General features: G+C 41.1%; 1 protein-coding gene across 1 annotated transcript in view; it reads right to left on the reverse strand.

The window, feature by feature from the left end:
• Positions 1 to 19,269, reverse strand: part of LOC126183797 (uncharacterized) — a 258,705-nt gene extending 239,436 nt beyond the window's left edge. The window contains exon 1 of the mRNA XM_049926039.1: positions 19,156 to 19,269. The gene's annotated coding sequence lies outside the window, so the exon portion shown is untranslated. The remainder of the gene's footprint in view (positions 1 to 19,155) is intronic.
• Positions 19,270 to 21,128: the final 1,859 nt, after the last annotated feature.

The following is a 21,128-nucleotide window of genomic DNA, read 5'->3' on the forward strand; positions in this document are numbered from 1 at the left end:
AGTTGTACAGTAATGTGAATTATCTCCTCATTTTCAAGAATTCATACCTTTGTTCACAGTCAGATATATATGTTGTAATTTTTCCAGTACATTGCTATCATATAGGTGTACAAACTGTACAATAATCATTTTTATTCAGTCCCACCTGAGATAACTAAACCCCAAACTTTACAAAAAATGAAAATTTTCAAATTTCAAAAATTCATAAAAAATTAAGGAAACATTTGTAAGTGTTCTTGCTCTATATGAGGCTAGTAGTGTACGATATCTAATTATAGGAAAAAATACACCCACATAAATCACTCCTTGTTTGTTATTTTTGGGCCTAAAAAGTGGATTTTTGAAAATTTGGATACCAAACTTTGGAGGTCATTTTGACTGGTTATTTTTGAATTTAAGGTATTTTGTGTAACAGACAATGTTGTAGACGACACTTTTCTAAAAACAATCATGTCAATTGCAATGTTGTAACTTAACCCACTGCAGAGATATTCAAATTTTCACTAATGTCTCCAGACTGAAAAATCGTCGCGCACCTACAAATAAAACTGGCCACCATCCAGTAAAGGTGCAAGACAAATTATTTTAAAATAATTGTTTTGAACTTCTCAAATATAGGGCAATCACACATTTAAAAAATTAAGATATTTAAAAATGGTCAAGCAACCATCAATGGACCACTTCACTTCATATGCATTGACCCATTAAGCTTAATTTCTATCAATGTTATTGGACATTGATCTTAGTCTAAAAAAAGTACTCCCACAAGTTTCAGCCCCCCCCCCCCCCAACTTAAAAATTTTGCTATTATCCCAGTCAGTTTACCCTTCCCTTTCCTACTGAGATGCAAGCCATGTCTTGTGAAGTCCCACCTACCAACACCAGCAACAGGGACCAAACCTATGCCTGACAAAGTAGCTGCCCGAAGTAGCTGATCTAGCTCCATATTGACCCTCCTGACAGAGCTGTTCAATTGGAGCCAATCATAGCGCATGAAAACAAGAACCAAGCCATTATTTGTGCAATTTGTTGCAGATGCTGTTTTTACCAGGTCACACTCAATATTTTAGCCCTGATCCCTATCAATATTGTTTCCCACTCCACCCATTACCACAACACGATCCTGCTTTGTAAAACCCTTGCACAATGATCCTACATCCTCTACCACTTGGCTAAGACATGCACTGGTGATACGAAGACAGTGGAGCAGAATGGAAAGATTGCTGCCGCCAGAATTGGATATAGTTTTATCAGTAGTTGTTGTTGAGGTGAAGATTGAAATCAAAGCTCAGTTTCTGAAAGTATCTAAACAGCATAATTCCAGCATATTTCATGTGGGCAGAACATTTTTATTTGCAAATACAACCTCTATCCCCAAATACTGTAATATGATCTGTGTAAAATATCAGCTATCTACATTGCATCGTTATTTTCAATGCAGTAGTACCTTAGTAAAATTAGTGAACTACTCATATACATTCATGAATTAGATCTATCAAATCCAGTTGCCAATCTGCATGCTTAATCATCATGTGAGCACAGCTATAGATATATGTTACTTCTGTAGAACAGATCTGGAGAAAAAGAGTTGCCACATTCAGGACAAAATATGATAGATTTGAGAAAGTATAAATAAATTTTGGTCAGAGCATATACATACATAAGCATGGAAAATTGAAGTAAAATTTCAGTCAGTGTACACAAGGCATTTGCAGGGAATTTTATGATATTAATCAAAACACCTTTAAGTCCTTTTGTCGAATTTAACAATGGGTAAAAGATATCACACTCGCATTGAGATGTTTGTTCTTTTAAACAATTTTACCAGGAAGTGTTTAATTATTTTACAGATTTTCTTAAAAAGAAAAAACTGTTCCTGTAAGAACTTATTACAACCAGTATATCATAACTTACTGTCCCCTGTAAACTTTGCAACTTCTCAAAAACAAAAATTGATGATATTGTTATAGCCAAGTGTGACAAAATAATATTACAGGACCAGTAGTCAACCCCGCCCCCCCTCCCCACTCATACGATGCCATACAATTACTTACAGCAAGTGGTAATATTGACTAGGAAACAAAATTTACTAAATCGGAATCCAAGATAGCAGTTAATAGCCAAGATCTGAGTACTGTAATTTGTCAAATTTCTCAACGAAATGAAATGTTTAAAAATGCTGATGATATGAATAATAAAATGCAATACATTTATTAATAATTTTCTCCATCTATTTGAAAACTTTTCACCCTCAAAGTAATTAAGATTAGGTGAAAGTTGAATAGAAAACATGGGTTACTCCATTGGAGACAAGGAAGTGGGACAGGATCACTGTTGTTCATATACGTAAATGATTTGGCAGACCGGTGGGCAGCAATCTGCAAGTGTCTGCCGATCATGCTGTGGCGTACAGTAAGATGTCGAAGTTGAGTGATTGTAGAAAGATACAAGACAACTTAGATGAAATTTCTAGCTGGTTTGATGAATGGCAGCTAGCTCTAAATGAGAAAAAAATGTAAGTTAATGCAGATGATTAGGAAGTACAAACCTGTAATGTTCAGACACAGTATTACTAGTGTTCTGCTCGACACTGTCAAGTTGTTCAAATATCTAGGCATAATATTCATCATTTGGATTTGCAGCTCCTTGTGTTTACAGTGTTTGCAGTTAATATTGTGGGATGTAAGATACACCAGTTATACAAAACACAATTTTTTTTACAAGTTCCCAAACTTTTTCAGCACCACTGTGCCATCAGTGGGTTTCCATTTTATTTAATCTGTAATGTGAACAGTTTTACTAAATGATTACAAACTTATGTGGATATTTAGTTCAAACAATAATGCATTTCTTTTTGTTAATACCTTTACACTTTGCTTGATTTTTCAGGACCACTTGGGTATTATTTATTACAGGTAGCTTGTCATCTGCAATCAAACGATGTTGATGAGAAATTTGGTTGGGAATTAACCTATCAACTAAACTTGATTTAGTTTGTCATGATATTTCATGCTTATATTCGTTTTTACTTCAGTTTTCATGTGGCAAGCCATTTTATTCTCAGCATCATGGTGAGGTGTTGTGAAGCACACGTCAATATAACACGTATATTCACAAATAAGGTCGTAAAAGCACTTTGCAATTCACCAAAACACAGTGCAATTGTGGTTGTTGTATGTCCCAGCCCAGTCAGTGTTCATTTGTTCACCAGTGACTTTGGCACCAAATTTGAATTTTGTTAACATTTTATCGGTTTGTTTGTGTGTGTGTGTGTGGGGGGGGGGGGGAGGGGGGGGGTTGACTTTATCTGTTTGTGTTGTCTTTTTTCGAAAGTTTATTTAATGTGTTAAATAGTGTGCCCTTGCAGAGTGTAGTGTATTCATTTAAATCTGTTTTCCTTCTGCTATTGTGTACGTGGATGTTTTCCTCAATGGTCAGTTTCCTGTATAGGCTGTGGCTGGGTTTTAGTATTCTTAAGTCTGTTTCTATGGTAGTTGGGTGGTGATTGTGGGCTATTAGGTGGTCAGCAGATGTGCTATGGGAGCTGTTGCATTTTAAAGCTCTGAGATGTGTTTCGTATTGTTCTGTCGGGGGGGGGGGGGGGGGGGGGGGGGGTGGCACGGCAGCACTATTTTCATTTTTTTACTGTTTGCATATTTTTTTATTTAACTTGTCTACCATATGGGTATCAACCATTTTCTACTGCTATTTGTTTTATTGTGTTTAGTTCTTGTGTGTAGTTCAGTTTGTTCATGGGTGTTCTGTTTTCTCTGTGGTGCATGAATCTGAAGTTAGTTTGCTAATGTGTCATTGGGTTGGTTGGTTGGTTGAAGTGACCAAACAGCAAGGTCATCAGTCCCTTGTTTCAAATGTGGTCCATTCAAACAGTTTGACATCTCAGAAAAGTCAGAACGATAAAAGGGAAAAGGCTAAAAAACGTAAAAGTGCAGTTCTGTTGTCAATGGTAAAAACAAGATGAGGGAAGTCAGAAAGAGAGCAACCCCAAGGCTATGCTAGAGGCAGGAAATATCCCACCTATGAAGCAGTAGAGGCAAGACCACCTGCTATTTAAAAGTGTTCAACAGCTAGAATGTAGAAGTGCATAAGGGAAAAGGAGACTAACCAATTCTAAAAAGTGATACAAACAGAATACAAGGGAAAGAAAAGAGGATCTTGGCCAGGGAGGGGAGTCAGGAATCTCCCGACACAGCTTACAGTGGGAAACACCCCAACCCTCACCACCCTGCCCAAACACCAGAGTGAGATTAAAAAACCTTACAACTGAGAATAAAAATTACTTTCACGGAGGAAACTAAGAACCAGTTCGACCATCCGGGAATCATCAGCCAATATTAAAGGTATAGGGAGGGGAAGTCTGTATTTTGTACGCAGAGCCAAAAGAAGGGGTCATTCCACCAAAATGTGGGTTACTGACTGGAAGGCTCCACAACCACCAAGTAGGGGTGGCTCATTACGCAAAATAAAACCATCGGTCAGCCTGGTATGGTCGATGCGGAGACGACACACGGTGGTCGAGTCCTTTCAGGAGAGGCAGAAGGAAGAACGCCACGGGACAGGTGTCACCTTAATCACACAAAGTTTATTAGACAGGGAGTTGGCCTCCCAAGAGTTGGCCCATGATTGTGCGAAGTGGGATTTGACGTGAAGCCGTAAATCCACTGCATGAGGGGTTACAGAGAAACCAGGTAAGTGACTGCTCCCCCAGCCAAATGATCAGCAAGCTCATTACCTGGGATTCCCACATGGCCAGGGACCCAAAGGAAGTCTACGGAACAAGCAGCACGGTGAAGATCAGCGAGACGGTTATGGATGGCCGCGACCAAGGGATGGCGAGAAAAACGACGGTCAATAGCCACATGGCCACTGAGTCCATACATAACAGAATGCAGTTTTGTTGGGATTGTTTAATAAATGTAAGGGACTGGGAAACTGCCATCAGTTCCGCAGTCAACATCCCACATGTAGATGGCAGGAGATGATTTTCCGTGCCAACAGAGGACGTGAAGGCATATCCCACATGTTCAGCAGATTTAGAGCCATCAGTGTAAAAAACAACAGCATCCCGAAACTCCCACAAAATTCGGCAGAAGAAACAACAGAACACCATCGGGGGAATGGCATCTTTCGGACCTCGACAGATGATCCACCCGAATTCGAGGCTGAGGAACTAACCAGTTGAGGAGGGAGCGTGGGAGACAAGACAAAGAAGGAAGCTGAAAATCACAGCGGAGAGAAGCAATGCGGAGCCCAACCGGTAAACCTGCCCGAGGGCGGGAATCAGGTGGGTGACGTCCATGGTCTGGGAACAGGATAGAATAGGAAGGATGAATGGGAGAGGAATAGACAGCGATTGCATAAGAAACCAGAAGCTAGGACTGATGAACAGAAAGGGAGGGGGGGGGGGGGGGACCCAGCTTCAACCAGTAGACTATCAACAGGGCTAGTAGGGAAGGCACCAGTGGCCACACGGATACCACGATGGCGGACCGGATCCAGCAGGTGCAGTGTGGAAGGAGCAGCCAAGCCATAAACTTAACAACCATAGTCCAAGCAAGACAGCACTAAGGCCCGATAAAGGCAGAGAAGAATGGAGCGGTCCACACCCCCAGAGGTGTGGGCAAGGAAGTGAAGGACATTGAGTTTACGGAAACATCCTACCTTCAGAAGTCTGATATGAGGCAGCCAAGTGAGCTTGTTGTCGATAAGAAGACACAGGAAACAAAACTGTGGGACCACAGGTAATCGTTGTGCATCGAGATAGAGCTCCGGATCGGGGGGGATCGTAGTACGGTGACAGAAGTGGACCACCCACGATTTTAAAGGAGAGAATTGAAACCCGTGTGAGAGGGTCCATGCAGAGGCACGCAAAACCCGAACGAATAGGAACTGGTGGATAAATACTGGGAGTGGGCCCCGAAGGCCCACTGTTAAAGTGTAAATAAGATGTGATATCGCCAAGACGTGTCATAGGCCTTGTGAAGGTCGAAAAATACTGCAACCAACTGGCGGCACTGGGAAAAAGCCTGCCAAACTGCAGATTCCAAGCAAAGTAAATGATCAATCGCAGACCGTCCGTCTCTGAAGCCACACTGGTAAGGCGACAATAGATCCCGAGATTCGAGGACCCAATTGAGCTGACGGGCTACCATCCGTTCAAGTAACTTACAAACAACATTTGTCAGACTAATTGGCCGATAGCTTTCGACAAACAGGGGATTCTTACCAGGCTTAAGGACAGGAACCACGATGCTATCCCGCCACTGAGAAGGGAAGTCACCCTGGAGCCAAATACAGTTAAACACCCAGAGAAGATGTTGCCGTTGTGGAGCAGTGAGATGATGGAGCAGTTGGTTATGAATGGAGTCTGGGCCTGGGGCCATATCATGAGAAGAAGAACGTGCAGAAAGAAGTTCCCATTCAGTAAAAGGTTCGTTTTAAGATTCCGAGTGACAAGGGGTAAAACATAAGGTGGAAGCTTTGGATCGCCGTTTCTGGTGAAGAAAAGCAGCTGGATAGGAGGTTGATGTTGATGCTGATGCAAAATGGGTCACAAGATGTTCCGCGAGAATCAACGGATCCGTGCAAAGGCCATCCAGAAGATGGAGGCCTGGGAGGGTGGACTGCCAATGGCAACCTTGGAGAGAGCGAAGCGTACCTCATACCCGTGACATAGGGACAGTAGAACCGAGGGAAGAAACATAGCATTCTAAACACATCCATTCGCTCTGTTTGATTAAGTAATGGGCTTTAGTGCAAAGACATTTAAAGGTAAGAAGACTGGCAGCGGATGCGTGCCTCTTAAGGTGTTGCAAAGCTCGACGGCAATCACGGATGGCAAAGGCAATGGCCGTACTCCACCATGGGACTTGCCAGTGGCGAAATGGTCCAGATGAGCACGGTACAGCAAGGCTAGCAGCGCGACCATCGCGTCAGACACGTCACATAGGACGTCATCAACATAACCCGACAAAGAGGGAGAAAACATGACCTGTGCAGTGTATGAGGCCAATTGGCACATTGGAAAGACCAACAAGGTAACCTGTCCATCGGGGAGTGGGAAGGGTGCAAGAGAATCAACGGGAAATGGTCACTATCACGAAGGTCGTCCTGTGGCGACCAGTGTAATGGAAAGGAGGAGGGAGGGAGAAGAAAGAAAGATCAATGGCAGAAAAGGTACCATGACCAGCACTGAAATGAGTAGGGGAGCCATCATTAAGAAGGCACAAGTCGTGGTCTGCAAGAAACTGGTCTGTGAGGCATTAAAATCCCCGACAAGGAGGAAGGGAGGAGGAAGTTGCTGAAGAAGGGCAGTTAAGGCAGCAGGTGTAAGAGTCCTGTCAGGAGGGAGATAAAGATTGCAAACTGTGACCGCAGAGTCTAAGTGGACCCTAACAGCAACCGCTTCCAATGGAGTTTGAAGAGGAATCCACGTGCTAGCAATGTCTGTACGGACCAACGTACAAACGCCACCAGAAGCCCGCAGGGGTCCGACCCGATTTCGACGGAAAACACGGAACCCACAGAGGGTCAATGAGTGATGATCACTAAAATCAGATTCCTGTAGAACCACACAAGCTGCAGAGTAAGTCGAAGTAAGGGATTTCAACTCCAGAAGGTGACGGTATTAGCCATTACAATTCCATTGGATAACCACAGAACGATGATTCAAATGGGGGCTGAACAGGCTAAAGCCAGTCATGCCGCCAGGTCACCACCTGTCGCCGACAAGGAGGGGGATGACCTCCATGAACAACAGGTCAGAATCAGGTTGCGAAGCCGGGGATGGGACCTCTGGTGACACCAGAGGCTCCTTGTCCCGGCACTTATGTTTCTTCTTCAGTTCTGTTTGAGATCGAGGAGGGCTGGGCGGCATAAAGCAGCCAGCTGCAGCAAGATCGGAAACAGAAAGAGATCAGGCAACCTGGGGGCCTACAGACCGTGGTTCTCACGTGGCAGCAGATCTTTGGCCTGGAAGGGGTATCCTGGGAAGGGCACCCCTGACCAGCAGACACCGAAGAAGTGGGACACTTCTCTGGTACAGGAGGGGGAGTGGTGCCCAGAGGAGAGGGTGTGGGAGCTGCAGGGGAGGGGGGAGAGGGATTCGGGACTGGGGTAAGGAAGGGGTGAAGATGTAACTAAAGCGTAACTAAGAAGTCATGGGCACAGGGTGAAGACGCGCATACTTCTTACGAGCCTCAGTGTAGGTTAAACAATCAAGCGACCTGTACCACTGTACCTTCTTTTCCTTCTCATATACTGAGCAATCTGGTGAACGTGGAGAATGATTGCCATGATAAGTAACACACACAGGAGGGGGACCACAAGAACTCTCCTCACGGAGTTGGACGTCCAGTCACCACAGAGAGGAGCCTGCGAACAGCGGGAAGACCTGTGTCCAAAACACAAGCACTTAAAACACCTCATAGGAGGTGGGATGTACAGCTTCACGTCACATCGATAAACCATAATCTTTACTTTCTCAGGGAGGGTATACCCTTCAAAGGCCAGGATAAAGGCACCAGTATCAATGTGATTGTCCTACCAACCCTTCTGAAGATGCCAAACAAAGTGAACACCCCGCCGTCCGAGATTATCCTGAAGTTCCTCATCAGTTTGAAGGATGAGGTCCCTGGGAAAAATCACACCTTGAATCATAGTTAGAGACTGGTGGTGGGTAATGGACACAGGAATTGTGCCAAGATGGTTACAGGCACAAAGGGCTGCAGATTGGGCAGCTGAAGCAGTTTTGATCAACAACGAACCCAACCGCATCTTGCGCAGAGAGTCCACTTCGCCAAACTTGTCTTCAATGTGTTTCACAAAAAATAAAGGTTTGGTATTGGTGAGAGAATCCACATCAGTCATGGTACAAACCAAATAGCAGGGGAAAGGTTTCGCCACTAGCTGACAGGCCTGACCCTCCTCCCAGGTGGTAGCCATGGGAGGGAAGGCCGAAGGGGCAGGAGAAGCAGCACTAAAAGAATCAGTTCCATGGGGAGAGACAGCTGTAGAAGAACGGCCATAGTTCTAGACCCATATGCGTTTCATTTGCATAGGGTCCGCCCTGATACCACCCACTCCGATGAGGGGCTCTCCCCACATGCGCCACCCAGCCACAGCAAGGGCTGTCTGGCACGGTGACCACTGCCGGTGGTTCTGATGCTCCAGGATGACAAGTACCCACTCCTAGGCTTACATGAGGTGGTCACAGCTCAGGTATCAGAAGTGTGATCCCTGTGTGTTCAGGGGGCTCAACAAAAAGAGTACATAGCGACCCCACCACACGGGCTGAGTACCGTGCTGGCTATGCATCGGATAACGACGTGAAAGAAAAGGTGGAATGAACTAGGAGAGCACACGTTGGAGACACTAGGTAAGGTGCTCTTCCCCAAATGGCTCACACTACGGAATAGAAATTTAGTAATGGAGGTTAAACCCCAGAGGGGGACCAGAGAGTGCCAAAAGGTATGAGGTGATTACATAACAAAACCAAATTGCAGAACCAACATAACCTGGAGGATAAGGGGCCAACATAAACAACGGCACCAAAAGAGGGAGAGGAAAGGGCGAAGGGCAAAGAGCAAGGAGAGGAAGGGCATGGAAATGCAGCCCTGGAAAGAAGGAAGGCTGCAATAGCTCAGAGCCCCATGCTCACCACACACGTACTCGCGAAAGAACCGTGAGCCTCCGGGGGGGGATGTGTCAATGGGTGGTTTGATACGTTGTGAATGGTGGTGCTTGAGGTTTCCTGAATATTGTGAAGTTGTGTGTGTGTTTCTTTTATGTGTGGTGAGATCTAGAAAATGTAGTGTGTTGTTAGTTTCTGTTTCTAATGTGAAGTTAATTTTTGGGTGTAAGTTGTTTATTTCATTGTGTAGCTGTTCTATGTGGTTCATCAACCAGGCATATTATGTCATTGATGTAACAGTACAGTATATAATTTTGTAGTTGTTTTATTGTTTGTCTGAAGATCATGTTCTCCAGGTTGTTCATAAATATGTTAGCAAGGAGGCCACTAATTTGTGATCCCATTGGCAGTCCTTCATGTTGAGAATAAAATTCTCTGTTGAACAAAAAATAATTTTGTGATGTTATGGTCTTTAATATCATTGTTATTTCATTGATGTGTGTGTCTGGTGTGTTTCCTTGTTGTTTTAATCTTTGTGTGATGATGTTTATTGTTTCATTTATTGGACGACAAGTCTACATTGATGTGATGTCAAATGATATGATTGTTGCTTTGTCTGGTATGTGTATGTTCTTGATTCTTTTGATTAATTTCTTTGATTTTATTTTAGTAGTGTGTGTGTGTGTGTGTGTGTGTGTGTGTGTGTTTTGGGCTAAGGTAAGGGATAGGCTGGAGCATTTTGGAAGTTGTTGATGGGCCTTAATGGGATATTATCCTTGTGAACCTTTGGTAGGGAATTGAGGGTGGGGGCCTTTGGATTTGTATGTGTCATCCTTTTTACCTGGCCTTTTGAGAATGTATTTTTGATGGTTTTCAGTGTCTATTGAATGTTTTTCTGGTACCTTGCTGTTGGGTCACTGGTCAGTTTTGTGATGTTGTTGTCTTTGATAAAATCTAGTGTTTTTCTATGTGTTCTTTTTCATACATAATTACATGTAATTTTCCCTTTGTCTGCTCTTGTTACTACAGCATTGTTCTGTTTTAATTTTTGTTTTAGATTGTTGGCTGTGATTTCATCTGACGTTCTATGATTAGAAATAATTATGGATTTGTGTGTTCTGATTATCTGTGTTATTTCTGCAGTTGCTAATTCTCTTGTCAACTTTGCATTAAAATTTGGTGTGCTCAGTCTTTCTTGTTCCTTTATAATGTGTTCCAATTCTGTTATGAGGTTTTCTATTGTTGTGTGTGATATGTTTGTGTAAATGTTGTGTTTTGCTCATTTTTCTAGTAGACTCTTCTCTTGTTCGGTAAGATTTATGTCAGTTAGGTTAATGATTATGTCATGAAATTTATATTGTTCATTGTGGTTGCTTTCAGTGGGTATGTTTGTGCTTTTAATTATTCTGTTGAGTTTTCTGTTTTGTTTCTCCTGTTTTTCTTGCACTACTTTCTGTGTGTATGCTTTTTCTCTCTCCCCGTTATTTCCTCAAAGTGAACTGGTATTGTAAGTTTGTTGGCCAATTCTAAATGTGTTTGGTAAAGTTCAGTGTTGGGTGATTGATTTTTAGCATATAATTCTCTACTTTCTTGCTTTAGCCACATTATGTCCACTTTCTTTGGTGCAGATGACATGCTATTCAGAGTTTTAGATATAGTCTGGAATTACATTATGAGCTAGGCAGTTTTTATTAAACTGTATATTGAGGGTTGTCTTCTGAAGCTTCATTAAGATGTGCCTGTATTTGTTGTAGAGCTTGCTGGGGAACGCCTGGCTGGGCGACGAGATATTCATCATTTGGATTTGCAGCTCCTTGTGTTTACTGTGTTTGCAGTTAAAATTTTAGGACGTAAGGTCTGTCAGTTACACAAAACGAATATAGGTGCAAAATATTGTGACAAACTAAATTACGTTTGGATGACAGGTTAACTCCCAACAAAATTTCTCATCAACATTGTTTGGTTGCAGATGACAAGCTACCTGTAATAAATAATACACGAGTGGTCCTGAAAAATCATGCACACCAAGTGCAAAGGTATTAACAAAAAGAAACAAATTATTGTTTGAACTAAATATCCACATAATTTTGTAATCATTTAGTAAAAATGTTCATATTACAGATTAAATAAAATGGAAACCCACTGATAATGGCACAGTGGTGCTGAAACATATTTGAGAACTCTGAAAAAAACTGTTTTTTTCTTAACTGGTGGACCTTATGTCCTACAATCTGGTCATAACATTGCAAAGTGATAGGAAATAGGACGAGCATGTGAGAACTGTGGTAGGGAAGGTGAATGGTCAACTTTGGTTTATTGGAAGAATTTGAGAAAAAAGTGGTTAATCTGTAAAAAGAGACTGCATATCAGACACTGGTGCAACCTATTCTTGAGTACTGCTTGAGTGTTTTGTGATCCGTATCAGGTCGGATTGAAGGAAGACATTGAAGCATTTAGAGGTGGGCTACTAAGATTTGTTACAGTATGTTTGAACAACACGTAAGTGTTATGGAGATGCTTCATGAACTCAAATGCGAATCCCTGGAGGGAAGGCGACATTTCAAGAAACACTATTAAGAAAATTTAGAGAATCAGCGTTTGAAGCTGACTGCCAAATGATTCTACTACCGCCAACATACATTGTGCAGAAGGACCATGAAGATAAGATATTATGGCTTATATGGAGCCATATAGACAGTTTTTCGCTCGCTCTATTTGTGAGTGGAACAAGAAAGGAAATGATACACCGTACAGTGGCTTGCGTAGTGTCTATATACATGTAGATGTAGAAGTAAATATTTGTTGCAGGACAAAAGGAAACTGCATCTACCCATCTGAATTAGGTCTGATGATATTGTAGCTTATCACAAAGCACACTGGAGAAAACTGAAGATAGTAATCCAGGCATTGAAAGAAATGCACTGTAAGAAGAGGATAGCCCATCAGGCAACAAAATAAACACAATGTGGAAAACAGTGAAGGAAGAGGAGACTGGTTCTTGAAACTTTGTTAGTAAGTTTTTGTGGGATATCGGCACCAGTCTTCAAGTGTCTGATAGGTCAAATTTTAAACAATTCAGTGACACACTCTTGTGGGTAAAAAACCACCTGCATTTCATGTCCTTTGTCAGACTTGGTGTGGGTTCCACACACTTTAGCAATATTCTAAAATGGGACACAAGTGATATGTATGCAGTCTTCATTGCAGACCCCACTGTATTTTCCCATTATCTTGCGAACGAAGCAAAGTCTGCAACCTCCTTTACTACGACCGAACTTACATTATCATTCCATTTGATATCCCCACAAATTATTACATCCAGAAATTTTTACAAGTTGTCCGATTCAAAAGTTACTCATTTATTTTTAGTCATAGCATAGTTAGTGTTTAATGAAGTGTACACTTTTAGAGTTCTGGATGTTTTAAACAAGTTGCCAATCTTTGCACCTAACTAAAATCTGTCTCGATAACAGTGCAGTCTATTTTTAATAATAGTTTATTAACTTCATTATAGATAACTGCATTATCTGCAAAAACTTTGACACTACTGGTAATATCTGCCAGGTCACTAACATACAACATCAGCAGCAAGGGTCCCAATACACTCCCCTGAGCATGCCTGAATTAACTACTTCATTTGTTGATGACAACATTATTTTGCGTTTGTGCTGCTTCCAACTACTACAGAACTGCAGGCCTACAAGAACAACTCTTAGCATAAACTACATACTTTTTCCAAGGGTACTGGCAAACCAAACTCTGGATGAACGTTATACAGGAAACAATATAAATGTAAAATTCTGCACTTTGTTGACACAAATTCTTGAAGAAACATTTCCAAAGTGATCACTTCAGCAGCAGCAAATAAATTGATAACAGTACCAAAAAGTCCTCCGAGACTTAAAATATCTTACATGGACATAGACAAGAAAGTAATCAGTAGTGCAAACTCCAACTGACCAATGGGTCAGGGTAACAGAAAAGAAGAAAGAAGATATTTGAGGAATTGACAATGATCCCGAATAAAACTACACAGAAGAAAGAAGAGATCAAGATAATAAGTGCAACTGTGAACCTGTTTGCCAAAAATGTTGTCCCAGCAACTGTATTTTTTTGTTTTAGGGCAAAACAACAACTAGGATCATATGTGCCCATGTCAAACCTGTTAAACATGAAGAGAAAGAGAGGAGTTAAAAACAATACACCATAGAGAAACAGAGGTCCAGAACTAAAAAATTAAACAGCCTCTGTCATATTGCTATGATGGATAAAAAGTAGAATGTGGTCGACAGCCCATGCATTGTTCACTAAACCGGTTTATAATTCAGACGGCAAACACAAATGGGAACATAAGCAGTTTAAAAAAAAAAAAAAAAAAAAAAAAAAAAAAAAAAAAAAAAAAAAAAAAAAAAAAAAGGGGGGGGGGGGTATTCAGTCATGAAATTGCAGACAGTTAAAAGTTGGGCCAGTGTGCATAAAGTGGTGGGGGAGCACCACTTAACTAATGGCAATGACTATAAAGGTAGTGCCCAATATGTAACCTAGTTAAAATGACCACCTTGTGACGAGAGGGACCAAGAGGAGGTTGTCCAAGCTGCTGGGAGAGGCTTAATAATCCAAAGCTAGTTCCCATGAAGGGAGGACCAGTGGTGATGCCAAAGTGACACCACCTGCTGGCAGATGGTAACACAGAGACAATTGGAGGGAATGTAAGAACTAGTGGGCTGAAATACAAGGACAACAGCCTGCTCAGCAGCCTCGTTTCCTGTCAGACTAACATGACCAGGTACCCCACATAAACATCATATTGGCTCCAGAAACAGTGAGCAAGTAACAGCTTTCCTAGACCTGTTGCACTAAGGGATGGATGGAGTGCAGCACACAGATACTTTGAAGGGCACTGAGACTGAGCAGATAACCCAATTGAAAAGCCTGTGTCGCCAGATGTACTGCATCGCCTGATACAGGGTGAAGAGTTCTGCTGTAAATACTGAGCTGTGTTTCAAGAAGCCGATACCGAAAAACATCGGTGTCAATGATGAAGGCACACCCAACACCATGGTCACTCCGAGAGCCATCAATGTACACAAAGGTACTATCGCAAAATTCCACATGAAGGCAATGAAACTGAAGGCAATAGAGCGAGGCTGGAGTAGTGTCCTTAGGAAGCAACTGAGGTCTGAGGTGAACATGGGCCACTATACAAAGCCAATGTGGTGAAGGGTTCACACCTACCGGGAAAGTTGCAGGGAGCGTGAAGTTAAGCTGCCTGAACAAGAGCCAAAAATGAACTCCAGGAGAAAACAGGGAAGAGGGATGTGCCGCATACTGGTGATCAAAGGAATCGTCAAAGGAGGCGGCATACGATGGGAGGGCACATGTGGCAGACAAATGGCGTACATATGTTTAATGAGCAGAAAAATTCTGGGATACAAAACCACACTGGATAGAATGTTGGAAATAACAAATATGAGAGAGACGCATGCTAACACAGAAGATGGAATAACAGCACAGCAGGGACCCCTCTCTATCTTCCACATTGAAACCCTAACAACCCTCTCTGGATCTGTCTATCACCAACTGCATTTTCCACCATCTTGCATACACTTGCAAACCACCTAAGTCTTGTTCTCTTTGTAACGGCAAAATTCCAGATAATCTTTGACACCAGTGCATTTGCTGTTTTGAATATGTATCTGTACAACAGAAGCATTTTTCTCTCTAAAAGATTATATCAATTTAGGCTCTGTACATATCCTCACTAGGATTTAATCATATCTGTCCTTCAATATCTTGTCTAAAAGATCTCAATGACCAGCTTTAAGTCCCTACTGGCTAAACCTATTTTAGTTACATTACTCAATGTGTGTAATTATTCTGGTTTGATAATCTTACTTTTGCATCTTAACATGGATAAATTATTCTCATCTTATGATAAAAGTTCTTTTCCTAACCCGATACACCTGGGGCATAAAAATAAGACGGTGTATTAAAACAGACCACAAAAAAGGAAAACTGACATTGACCCAAATGTTATTTGAACACCACAAAGCATTTCACGAGGCATCTTCCCATCCTTACTCTGACCTTTGAATTGAATAACTCTACCCCTTAAATCATCTGATCAATATGAAGGAAGTATTGTGTTGTCAGCAGAGAAGCAGTAACAGCAGAATTGTTTGGTCCGGAGTGCTCAGAGACTTTGAACACTGACTAGTCATTGGATGTCATCTGAGTAACAAATCTAGCATAGATTCCAAGCCTTCTAAAGCGTACACGTGAAGAAAACCACGACCACGACCTCATGTACTGACCGACATGGAACGTCTAGCATTGCAGAGGGAGGTTGTAAATAAACATGATATCTGAGGAGAAATTACTTGCGAGTTCCAAAGTGTTACCAACGATACTACTAGCACAATTAATGTGTGTAGAGAGTTAAAAGAATGAGGTAAAATGGTCAAGTACGTCCTCATATGCTACATTTTCTGTAGTAAATGCTAAACGATGCTCGAGACCGAATCACACTATACCCTGTGGCAAACCAATGGAAGGGTTCGGCTTTGGTAGATAGATAGGCTGGGTGATATACAATATGTACAAAGATAAAGAAGGAACAATAAGATTGGAAGAATAAGAGCAAAATGCTCAGTCTAAAAAGGCTGTAACATAAGGATGCAGACTTTCGCCCCCATCGCTCAATCTGTACATTACAAGAGTGGGATTAAAATTTGGGGTAAAACATTATCAATGACAAGATTTGATGGTGACATTGCCATTCTCAGTGAAAGTAGGAGAGAATTACAAGATTTGTTGAATGGAATCAACAGCCTAATCAGTACAAAATATGGGATGAGAGTAAACCAGAAAAAGAAAAGTAATGAGAAGTAGCAGAAATAAGAACACTGAGAAACTCATCAAAACTGGTGATCACGAAGTAGACGATGTTAAGGACTTCTGCTAACTTGAAAGCAAAATAACCTAGAATGGAAAAAGCAAGGAGGACATAAAAAGTAGACTGCTACAGACAAAGAGGGAATTCCTGGACAAGTTAAGTTTACTGGCATCAAACACACACTTTAATTTGAGGAAGGAATTTCTGATTATATATGTTTCAAGAACAGCGTTGTATGGTAGTAAATGTCAGACAGTGGGAAAATTGGAACAGAAGAGAATATGAATGTTTGAGACGTGGTGCCACAGAAGAATGTTGAAAATAAGGTTGACTGATGAGGTAAGGAATTAAGAGATTCACCACATAATTGTGGAAGAAAGGAAAATATGGGAAACACTGACAAGAAGAAGGGACAGTGTGGTTGGACATGTGTCAAAGCATCAGGGAGTAACCTCCACAGTACTACAGGAAACTGTAGAGGGTAAAACCTGAGGGGAAGACAAATATTAAAATACATACAGTAAATAATAGAGGACCTAAGGAACAAGAGCTACTCTGAAATGAAGAGGCTGGTGCAGGAGAGCAATTCATACCATGCCTCATTAAGACAGTCACAAGACTTATTTGAAGGGAGGGCAGGGACGAAGGGAGGGAGGGGGGGGGGAGGAGTATAAGGGACCTACAGTTTAACTCTGATGCAAAACCATGATGCAAATTAGCATATTTCACATTAACAAAGCAATGCCATAAGTGAAAGAAGCAATTAAAGTTTGCTCTCCAGAAGGTGTCAGATCGGCTTTCTTTGGCTACTTTCAGTCCCTTGTAGTTCATAGACTAGTATGTTTGAATAAAACTAACAGTCAAATGAAATTTTTACTTTATAGAAAAGGGCTATTCAAATCTTGACAATGTGCTCCAAGGGTGCACTGCAAAAAACACCTATTTGAAGTTTTGTCTGCTCAGAGTATTCTCACTATACATATACACATGCTTGTAGTTGATCAGAGCCAAACTTTGACATGTACAAACTAACAGTGATTACTGCAATTACAACACACTTAACTGGTGCTCCCTCCACATAGAGTGAGCAAGAACAACAACGACAAGATGCCAACAACTTGCACTCCAAGGCCATGTGATCTACACTAATCTCTTACTTTACAATGTACTGAAGCTGATAAGGAAACAGCTTTTAGAGCAGAGTTAAAAACGTTGTTTGAGAAATGTTTATCATCTAGGGATTATCTCATAATGATAAAGGATTTGACATCATTAACACAATAAAAACAAATCACTTTAATATACACATACACAATATTTACATATGTCCTTGCATGGATGGGAGATGAGGTGAATATGTTAGCATAAAGAAATACTATGCCCTCATTTATTGTTGAGTATTTTGCATTTCTGTCAGCAGGTGTGCTATATTTGCTGTTTGGATCTTTGCAATAGAATGCTTCTGCTAATGTTCACACATTTATCAGCAATAGGAAGGACAGCATGCATAGTGATTTCATGTTTGCTGCCCTCCACTTTCACGTGTGTCATGCAACTCTAAGGGGAATCTCCAAGTTTTCAACACTATGGACAGTAAATTAGAGACCAAGAGTTAGAATCCAATACTCAAATAAATTACACCTATATACCTACACTAAACATATTAGCAATGTTCCAAAATATAAAATTTAGTTACCATAAGATATTTATTAAAATAAAATATAGTTGCAAATGCAAACATATTCTAAATGTAGCTCTTCGTATTCTAGTGAGTTGTGAAAATTTGTACGTGGTATGCCAGAAGGCGAGGGGGAAAAAAAGGGGGGGGGGGGGGGGGGAGCGACTCTACGCGACTTTACTCAAGTAAAATATTAAGTAACGTGGTATTTCTCTTATCAGCAAGTAAGATTTATTATTCCTTGGAATGAAGCAATTGAAATTCACAGATACATTAACCCTGACAATCTTACTATCGGAAAAAAATCATGTACACTGAGTCATTTTCTAGAACATCTCTCCCCCTCGCGCTCCCCCCCCCCCCCCCCCAGCCCCTATCTGACGTCGATAGGGAGCTTTAAAGCACATCTCAACCGTAACTTGGTAAACAACACTAACTGCTGCGGTTGGTGAAACATCCATACACGGGCGAAATAATTAGCGCCAAACTTCCTTACCCTTCTGAGAAGGAAAATTTTCCCATTGCTTTGTTGATACATACACTTACTGTATACTATTGCAGTCCCTATTATTAGTTCATTCATAAGGCTTCTACGATAAATTACTTTCAAAGTTCAAAATCAACCACTTTATCTGAGAGAATGCATAAAGTTTGGTGTAATAGCAGTCATTAATTACAAGTTGGTGACTGTAACTACGTGAAATAAGAAAAGTTCGTATGTTTCTATATAATGCATATTGGAAAAACACGTGTGTGGTATAATATTAATAGCCGAAGAAATAATGTCTCGTGCACTATCAGCATTTGTTTGAACCGAATTAGCAGAAAAAACACGACTATAACATCATGAATATTGCGTTTCGGTCGGTTGGAACAAATCTGATGTCTATGCATGCGAAACGTAGCAGAGTAACAAATTTACTTCGTACTTACCCACAATAGAGACAACGACCTACAAATGCGAGGCCCTAGCACACGAAACAATTGATCGCACGTAAGTGTTGACTGCTCTTATTTACCACACCGTCACACTTGTTTCAAATGGGGAGGTTTATCCCGGGTGTGTTTGACCAATCCCGCGCCGGGACTACAAAGATTCTGCATATCACATGTGGAAATTCAACAATAATCAAATGGTTCCGAGACGGAAATAGTGTGTTGCCAATGCCACTGAAAATTCTATATGTAGTGCCCCATATACCACTCAGTCTTATGTTCGAACAACACAAAAGTAAACAAATGCTACAGTAGAGTTTCGGTCTCGGACTTATGCTATGACTGCTTATTTGATTCTGTTCCTTCATTCATTATGAAAATTTGCAAGTTTCAGACATGTCACTTGTCAACAGACCTCACATACTCTACAGGCTACACTAAATAAAGTTTGTTTGTGCACAAGAGACATTGCCCTAGTGGTAGTCGCTGTTTCTCTCCTTCCTTGTTGCTAGTTTCTTTTATCTACCTCTGCACTCTGCAAACCACCGTGAAGTGCATGGCAGAGGGCACTTAGTAGGGTAACACATCATGTATTTTTTTATTATTGTTATTGATCCATGGATTTTTACCCGTTACAATTACGAACTCAACATGGAAAGAATTAGTGCTTAAATGCCACTATGCGTGCTGTAATCTGTCCAATATCTTTTTCACAAGCCCTACGGGAGAGACATGTAGGGTAATGAAGAATATCTCTGGACTTTTCACTGCTTCCTGAAACTCTGGAAGTATGCTTTTCCGGGATAATTATCACTTTTCCGCAAGAATCTGATGATTCAAGTTTTTCAACATTTTCGTGACACTCTCCCATGTGGCAAAGAAAACTATGATCACTTGTGTTACGCTACTTTATATTCGTTCATTATCTCCTATTAATCCAAGTTAATGAGGTACCACACACATGAACAATAATCTAATATAGACGCACAGGTTACCGTATTTGTAAGCAATCTTCTTTATAGACTCATTGCGTTTTCCCATTATCCTCTCAATGAATCAAAGTCTGTCACGTGCTTTACCTATGATTGAACCTATTCAATTTCATGTGCAAAAAATTTTTATACCCAGGTATTTATATGAGCTGACTGTTTCTGACTGTGAGTACGGTACTGATGTAGTCATAGAATATTACTTTCCTGAGTTTTGTGAAGTGTACAGTTTTAGATTTCGGAACATTTAAAACAAGTTTCCAGTTGTTGCACCACTTCTAAATCTTATCAAGTTCTGACTGGATATTTGTACATCTTTTTTTTCAGATTATTCTTCACTGTTGACAACTGCATCAACTGCTAAAAGTTGATATTACTAATAATATTGTCTGCAACGTTCCACTACTTCTGTCGATGTCTCTAGCCAAGATAACATGCTCCATGTTCCCTATCAAAAAATCCTTCATCGATCCTAAAATTTTCTTGCTACCCCATAAAATCGTACTTTTATTTGTGGGAGTGGTGTAATTGACTAATCAATATGCATTTTTCTTTAACTTTCCGGTGCTCTTTGAGATTTCTGTTCTTGTTAGCTTGCTAATGTGTTCACAGAGTGATTTTTGGCTGTACGTAATGCAGGGTTGCGAATGATAAGTCCCCCGATTGACTTTTGATCCTACAAGTATACTATAGGGGCAATAGCTTTCAAATTGTGCGCTCAACTTCGTGCAGTTCATGGAAATTACGCCAGATGTCGTTGCGAGTTCATTGCTTCCGCTGTGAGATCTTAATCTCAGTTTGCCGCGATGACGGACAAAGGAAGGTTGACCATCGCACAAAAGACAAAGATTGTGTTTCTGTTCACGGCGACGAACAGCGTTACGTTGACACAGAGAAGGTTTCGTGCTCATTTCGGAACACAGTGGACTCCCAGCCCACAGCAATACGCAGATTACATAAAAATTTGGAGGTACTGATCTA

Source organism: Schistocerca cancellata, chromosome 4 (assembly GCF_023864275.1).
Source record: "Schistocerca cancellata isolate TAMUIC-IGC-003103 chromosome 4, iqSchCanc2.1, whole genome shotgun sequence".
In the NCBI taxonomy this organism is placed as follows: domain Eukaryota; kingdom Metazoa; phylum Arthropoda; class Insecta; order Orthoptera; family Acrididae; genus Schistocerca; species Schistocerca cancellata.